The sequence below is a fragment of the Mastomys coucha genome, unplaced genomic scaffold, assembly GCF_008632895.1.
Source record: "Mastomys coucha isolate ucsf_1 unplaced genomic scaffold, UCSF_Mcou_1 pScaffold13, whole genome shotgun sequence".
NCBI lineage: Eukaryota > Metazoa > Chordata > Mammalia > Rodentia > Muridae > Mastomys > Mastomys coucha.
The window spans coordinates 23,050,449-23,058,920 of NW_022196895.1; the positions used below are offsets into that span (position 1 = coordinate 23,050,449).

Genomic DNA, 8,472 nt, shown 5'->3' on the forward strand with positions numbered 1-8,472 from the left:
CTTAGTTATTCTCATGTTAATTAAAATTTATTATATAAATCATAATAGGAGGAAACAAATTTAAGGACATTTTTGTTTGTTTTATTAATAGATGTGTGACACAATTTCTTTAAATCCCAAGCTATATTCAAATAAGCAAAAATACTAGTTTCCAGAAACCTTTAAATAGTCACAAGGGTGGGTGAAATTCAAGCTATAATGCAGATGTAGGAAAGAATTAATATTCTACAAGACACACAGGTAGAATTCATGATGTAGAATTGTCACAGCCACTCTTGGTGATCTTGTAAATATGAAAGCACCATTCTTAAAGGAATTTCAGTAAGTAGTGTGTGTGTGTGTGTGTGTGTGTGTGTGTGTGTGTGTGTGTGTGTGTTTCTTCTCTAACCTCACCCAAATGAGAAAATGACAGTAAATGATAGTGGAACATGTCAAATCAGTCTTAATTTTTGGCCTCTGCTCAGAAATGATATCACTATTCTATAATTACAGCTAAGAACATAATCCCAACTTCAAGACATAACATTTAGAAATAATACCCCTCCCCGGATGTGGACATTTCAGCTCTAAATCCAGATTATTGAAGGCCACCTCACAACCATCACACGAAGTGGGCGCCTGTGTCGATGGACTTCAGAGATATTGCCAGAGATGAGAATTATCAGTTGCTGCTGCACAGAGCCAGGCAATCTGCCACTTTCAAGTGCTAATATCTGCAGCTGCTGAGTGCAAGAAGGCCAGGTACAGAAGCAAGGGGAGGAAAATGCTCGCTTTCTTTGTTTGTGAGACAGAACTCAGCCCTGATAAATTCCTTTAATGCAATATTTTTACTTCCTCTTGTTCTGAAAGAAAAAAGATCCCTCTGATCCAAATTTATCACAATCGAAATAAAAAATGTAAAAGATCAGCATAAAACATTTAACAGCAACAGTTAATAATGTATATGATAACATATTGCACTAATATATTGACAAATGTGGCAATAAAGTATTAATGTGATTATGTATCATCCAATATACCAGCCATCCATCCTCTCTTCTGTTCCAGTTTGAAAACAAAGAAAATGTGGGGGCTCTACATCTGAGATGGAGACTCCAAGTGTGATTTCAATTAAGCGCATCTCAGGAAAACTCTGCCCACAAGCTCCTAAGGAGGCAGGTTGTCGGTTTGATTATGACAAAGAGCCTTCAGGAGTGGTAAAAGAATCCACAAGAAAATGACGTCCATATTTCAATCTAAATCGGGAAATCAGATCTGGACAGCATTAAGAGAAGCTATCAGTAAGAATTTTTTTTTTATTCTAGTTAGTTTTTTTTTTTGTTTGTTTGTTTTGTTTTGTTTTATCCAGAGCCCCTCTTTCCTAGTCCAGAAAGCCCCGTCCTTGCTGATCCAGATCTTTTATCCATCCCTTGGGTTACAATGTGAAATGCTTACTTTTATATTTGGCTAACTTGACCTACAGACTACAGATACAGCCTAAACAGTCAGCCAATTCTGGCGGGGGAGGTAGATTGAATATAGATAGGATTAAAGTTCATGATCTGTTGACTAATACCTACTGTCCTAGATGATCTTGGTAGTTTGATTTCCTGCTATGACCTTAAGTGCCTAACTGGATCTTCCCTGAAGCAGGCCAATATTCTGCATATTAGGCTCTTGCTTGAGACGCCCATCCCATCCTCCCTGCCTACTTGCCTGCAGGTTGGAGTTTGCCTAATGAGCTTCTACAATCCTGCAATCCAATTTCTCCTCATAATTGTGTACAGCTATGGCCCCCACTGCTTCTTTGTTTGCATGTATTTTACAGTAGAGATCTAAAACTTCAAGAAGTCTCATATCTGTGTTTAATTCTGAAAACATTGTAAACTACTTCATTAATTAATGAAAACATATCTCTTCTTATAGTAGTCTGTTACTTTTTTCAAAAGATTTGTGTCAACATAACATGGACAAGCTTTTGTGGGAGAAAAACTAGACTTAGCATTTGGTATAAAATATCACAGAAGCACCATCATTTATTTCTCTAGGTTATGTGGTGCAAATATTCTCCCAATCTTCAGGTAGAATATCAATAGTTCTAAAACTTTTGACTGGAAAGCCAATGACAAGAAAGATTCCATGGCTACTGATAAAATGTTCTCTTTGAAAGGGCTGTGATAAGCATTATTTTTTCAGTAGCCCCACTGTTTTGTTATTTTTCAGAATTAGTGGCAGAGGCAGAGTTAAATCTAGTTAGTCAAGGATGGGGTACTTCCATGTGCCCATAAACCAAACAATAGTGCTTTGTTCTTTGGTCTGACTTTCCTGCTCAGTTCTCCAATCAACATTGAGTAGGTGTTTAATTCCGCAATGCCACAGAATTACTTAGAGCCTGTTTTTAAGCTATTTGTTCTTTGCTGGATATTGAGATCATTGAGCATCATTGAGCGGGTGCAATTCCTACTGAGGAAAAGTGCCCCTCCATTAATCATCCCATAATCTCAGTTATTGCTTTTGTCCTTCTGACACGGATGCTTCCCCAAAAAGATATTGAACCAATAGTTTATAGCTATGCTGACGTTCAGGGAGTTCTCTATTTCACTCTTGAAATGACCTAGAGCTCACTGCTTTATTCCAAGGTGCCAAACAAGATCTCTTTAACCAATACAGAGCTGGCTTGGAGACTGTGTGGTCTCTTTTCGCTGTTTGGAAGATGAATGGAGTAATGCTGTACTTAGAGACAAAAATGACAAGTTAAGACAACCTATTCATTCAGTAAATAGAGGAAAGGAGAGAAACGTATTTGTATTTTTAATATGTAAGCACTTGTTAATTGAAAACAATCTTTTCAATAACTTCTTTTTTAATTCATTTGACTTGTTGTCAACCATAAGTCAACTTTTCTCCAAACTTACCAGAAATACCATGCTTTTCCCTATTATAATTATCATCATTGTTATTGTTACTATTATTATTATTAGGGTAATGACAGGATACTACTGTTGGAGATATGATATATAAAATATATAGATGTTCCATGCAAGAGAGATGGTCATCTTATCTTCCTGTAATATCTCCTTAATGTTGCTACAGATATTCAAATGGTTGATAATTTTTTGTATAGTTCGAGAAGGTGAAACTTGTGAAGGGTAACTATTGACCCAAGATACCAGTTAACAATATTCCGACATGTCCACCCTTCCCATTATTCCATGTACCCTGAATTTGAAACAACAACAACTAATATATTCTCTTTACTCATTAGATTTTGATCAAACTCTTTATTATGCATCCACCTTAGTGTTCTATATCCATAAAATTGAGATAATATTGCTACCTACTTCATGGGTAATAGAGTCTCATAAGTGATAATATATGACACATTATTGGGGTATATAGTCTCACAAGGGGTTGTTAGGTGCACGGTAGCTCTTCAGACCTTTCTTTGTTTCCAGAACAACACAGTTAATTATTTCAGATTCTTAGTGCACTCTTACCACATAGAGCCATTTTACATCAACATTGCCTTACAAGAAGACACCAACTTTCCTATCTGAATGCTCTAGCCAATAGGAAAGTTATTGACTAGATTGTATAACAGAGAAGTCATGAATAATCATTGGCGTTAAATGTTGGTAACAGCTCAATAAATGTTAGTGTGCAACAATCAATAACTGAAAACTGTTTTTACTGGTCTCTTGACCTCTATATAAATAATGTAATTTAACAGTATGTCTTTATACCTCACAAACCGGGAATACAGAAGAACATTAATTATTATAGGTTAATTGATAGAATATGTTAATGACTTAATGCCTAGAGTGAATGTATATTCATTCCATTTTAAACAGAAAACCAAACCAAGCAAACAAACAAACAAAAAACAGCAAAAGAAAGTAAATATTTTCATTGAGGTCATTCTACTTAAAGGCTCACTTGAGGCAATTTCTACAAATCTACAAGATTTTGCAAAGCAATGAGCCAACTCTTTGTTCAGCTTAATTGAGTATTACTGTAAATACTATTCCTGAATAGCATCTTAAATGGAGACATCCAAATGGTCAAACTTCTATGGGGAGCATTTAGGAAAAACTTCACAGAATTCAAAACTATCACCTACAGAAGATTTCATGTTAATAAGTAGATATGTTAGAAATATTATTTAAATAATTTATATTTGTTATCCATTATTGATCCATGACTACATCATCCACAAAGTTCCTTCTCCTAGAAGAGTACACAGGTATGGATACTAAGTGCCTTTCTTCTTTTATTTATGGTTTTAATGTACCTTTGACTTTTTTTCCTGGTAAATTTGCTGCTATGCCTAAGAAAGGTTTGACTGAATCAACATTCCTCATCTTCTAATGTTTTGTTCTTTCAAATATTCAGCATTGGCAGAAGACTCATGGACTAATTTAAAGAATTGAGACACTTTCATGTTTAGAAACGTGTCCTCACTGCCAGACAGCCCAACTGGCATGATGGAAAAAGAAATTTAGGGAAAAAAATCAAATTTTTGGGAGGCTTCATAAGACAAAACGATTCCAAATTTTAGAAGACAGGGCAGAAATGTATGCTATGATCAAGTATTAACATCACAGACAAATTGGTTCAACAAATGCTTTTCCATTGTATGACTCCTGAAGCATAGACATTTACAAAAGGGCAAGTCAGGAAAATTGCCATTGATGGGCAAGCTAGGGAGGTTGTGGCCCCTGGAGAAGGCTGGCTCAGCATAGGTCTTCTGAGATTCTGTCTGACTTGTGATAAGATTGAATAGTGGCCATATTTTCCAGACTCTACTTGGCCTTTCAGCATAAGAGTGTATGAGTCACATCTTAAACATAAGAATTCAAGCAGAAAATCATCTGTTTCCTAGGCTTAGCCTTTCTGTGTTTCTAAATATGAACTTAGATTTCATCTGAAAAAAAAAAAAGTAAAAACATAAGAAAAATTTGGTGGGCAGCCGAGACAGTCACGCAAGTGACTAAGGATGCCAGCTCTATATTGCCTGAGTGAGGAAAAAAAAAATCAAGTAATTTAAGGTAAAAACATTTTAGTTTGGAGTCTTAGAATGGCTACTTGATGTGAAATATTACTCAGCTGGAATTATCTGTATGATTAATTCTCTCTGTTTTCCACTTAATTTGTCAATGTGCACAGAGCTAGAAGCTGGTAGAACTTAGAATCTCAGACATCCCTGTCGAAGGTCTGTTTGCCACAAATTCTCTGAATAATTGCTGAATTTCCCAGCTCCTTTCAGCCTACATGTTTTGTCTTGGTAACAATTATAATGGAGATTCTCTAGGTTTTGCTTTCTTCTAGAAAAAGTATAAGGTCATTAATTTAGAGACCCATTTGCAGAAATTTTTGCAATGCGGCTTATTTATATTTTTTAAGATTTTATTTTTATTTATTTTATGTGTATAAGTACACTGTAGCTGTACAGATGGCATGGCTGCTGGGAATTGAACTCAGGACCTCTGCTGGCCCCACTAGCTCTGGCCCTGCTCGCTCCTGCGTAATTTGCTGTAGCTGTCTTCAGACGCATCAGAAGAGCGCATCAGATTTCATTGTGGGTGGTTGTGAGCCACCATGTGGTTGCTGGAATCCGAACTCAGGACCTTTGTAAGAGCAGTCTGTGCTCTTACCCACTGAGCCATCTTGCCAGCCCCGCTTATTTATATTTTTAAACGTCCTGTTCCCTTCCATGTTAGCATAGTCTTTGCAAGTCTATTAGAATGATTGAAAAATTCTGAGAATATTAGTATTGAAAGGGATTTTTATAAAATAGTCAGTGCTATCTGTGACTATGTAAATCCCTCATTTCTTTTCAGGCTTAGAAGCTTCACAGTTCAAAAACATTGAGATCTAGAGCAGCAGAAGATTCATTTCACACTCAAGCCACCAATGACAGAAGAGTTACCTGTGGAACTACATGTGCCCTCTATTGAGTCTTATCTGGATCACTGTCACCTCCTGAGATTGACCCAGTATTGGTCTCCACTTGACACACATTTCTAGCTGTACTCTAACATTGACCTCTATTTAACAGATACTTCAAGCTCAATCCCAACATTGGTCTCTACTTAACACACAATTTAAATTGTACCCCAGCATTGGCTATTCTTGAATTCTACATTTTAAGACCAACCCAGTATTGGTCTCTGTTTAACATACACTTAAAGCTCTATCATGTATTTCAGAGGTGATTTTGTGATTTCTCTATCCAATGTATTATAGCAAAATGCGATTTCTAAATGGACCAAGGCTGGGCATTCATTTTGGTAACATGAACATGTTAGAATTGTGCCTGTTAGGTTGTGTTCTATGTAGATGCTCTTTTGACAACTCTGCGGTGTCATCCTTTTTTTTCTACTCTTCTTCACCCCTTTTCTTCCACTCTTTCTACCCCTTCGCATTAGATAGGAGAGAAAAAAATTATAGAGAGGAATACAGTGACTTTATAATTAGAATACTTCTTGCTGATTAGAGGTACTGAGTTTGAACTTTACTGGGACAATATTTAATTTCTTCTTATTGTTATTTCTTCTTTGAGCACAGCTACTTAACAAACAGGGACCAACCAATTACAACCAACAGCAGCCAACCAACAACAATCTACCAACAGCAACCATACTGTTCAGAGCCCTAGCATTTATAGACCCTTTGAACAGTCCCCAGAATTCCCAAAGTCACACACTTGCAGAAACTATCTGCAGCTGGCAAAATTATGTTCCTACTAGAGCACAAAGCAAAGAGCAAATCTTAGTCAGCTGCAGTAGACAATTGACATTCTGAAGCAACCCCATATCGCACACCTGGGATTAAAACAAAAACATATTTTTATAATATTTCTGGATTTTTTCTAAGAAACCAAAATTCTCACTGCAGTTCTACAGGCAATAAATGCTCAATAATAGTCACTGGATAAATGCTATACTACCTAGTAAGTATTTGGTAGTCTGTAGATGTTTGTGATTTTTTTTTCTCATTTTCTGGCATCACTATGTTGGTAACCTATGTAGATCATCCACTATGCCTTCCAAGTAACAGTAGTCTTGTAGTTACTAGACCTGAGTATAAATCTACAGCCCTTGCAGAAATGGCTCTGGGGGAATTAGTTATCTTTTCCAAGAACCCTGCTTCTTACCACAACAAAAAAGATTTGTTGCAAGTATAGTTTCTTCTAATTTTATTTAGGTTTGCATTTGGCTCATCATTACTAGTATGTATACTACCTGTCCAGTGCTATATGGTACTCTTAGAAGACAATATCACTATAATGTGACCTCATATTCTACTAAACAAATAACATGAAGACATTTATGGAAAACCAGCATCCATGACCTCTATTTTTTGAACCACTCTGGCTTCATTGATGTATACAATTTTCTATTTGTTATGAACCTGATTCATTTATCTGTAAGTCAGATCCAATGCAAGATACACTCATGGTTACAGGATCCATGGGTTTCCACGAGGATAGAGAAAGTCGGACTATTCTGTAGGAATTTCTGTTGAGAGTAAAAAGAATGGAGGGATCTCCTCGATGGGTCATGGACATTAAAGTGGCTTCAGGTGAATACTGTAGCCAAGACAGTGGATCCAGACCAAGGTACTTCACTGACACACATTCAAAGAGAATTCAAAATCCTCTTGCCCAATACATGGTCTTCTTCAGATGCTTAAATAGGAATGAGAGGAAGGGAGCAATCCAATATGGTAAGAAGAAGACCACCATTTTATAGTCATGAGTGGCCCTAAAATGTGGTTGACTTTAGTATCATCAACAGAGTACCTGACTCTATGCAGAATCCTTGAGAAGCTAACCGTAGCTCATGAGTATGCGAAAACAAATCACCAGGAATGTAACAACACCATGATATTTCAAACATAACTTAAACAAAGTAAGTTGTAAATTTTCTTTTGACATGTATTTAAATAATGAGCATATACATGAGTGAATAAATACATACGAGTACATCTACATATAGAGAATTTCCTGATCAAAATGTTCTTTCTGTCCCTTATTTTTCTTCAGAATGCACCAACCGTCCCTTATTCCCTTGTGTGAGATAAAGCATGTTTAACAAACAGCATTACTCAAGCCACTTCTTAATCCTGGTTGCCCCCTGTATAATAACATCCCATTACGACTTTTTAATCTTACACATTAAAGACTTTCATTAAAGCAAGCTCAGGTTAGCATTTTTAACCTGCTCTAAAAGTGTTAGTATGAGCTACAGTGGGCTCCCAGCTCAATAATCTTCCAATTGTCCCAAGCTCCAAATGGCCCATTGAGGTTCTATTTGTTCCAGTCTATTGCTTACATATGTATTTGTGTGGTTTAAAAAAAAAAAAAACATTTAATTATTTACCTAAGAGACCCTAGCAGCTGGTCTACTAGGTAAAACTAATAGGCGACAGTTGAATATTAGGGCCATTTTATTTAAATACATTTAAAAATGAAAACAAATTAAAAGCAAA

General features: G+C 36.2%; 1 long non-coding RNA gene across 1 annotated transcript; it reads left to right on the plus strand.

Moving 5' to 3' along the window:
* Nucleotides 1-505: 505 nt before the first annotated feature.
* On the plus strand, nt 506-5,885 carry LOC116087566. The gene is made up of 3 exons (XR_004117482.1): nt 506-741; nt 1,048-1,280; nt 5,820-5,885. It is a non-coding gene; the product is annotated as an uncharacterized LOC116087566 (long non-coding RNA).
* The last annotated feature ends 2,587 nt before the right edge of the window (nt 5,886-8,472 follow it).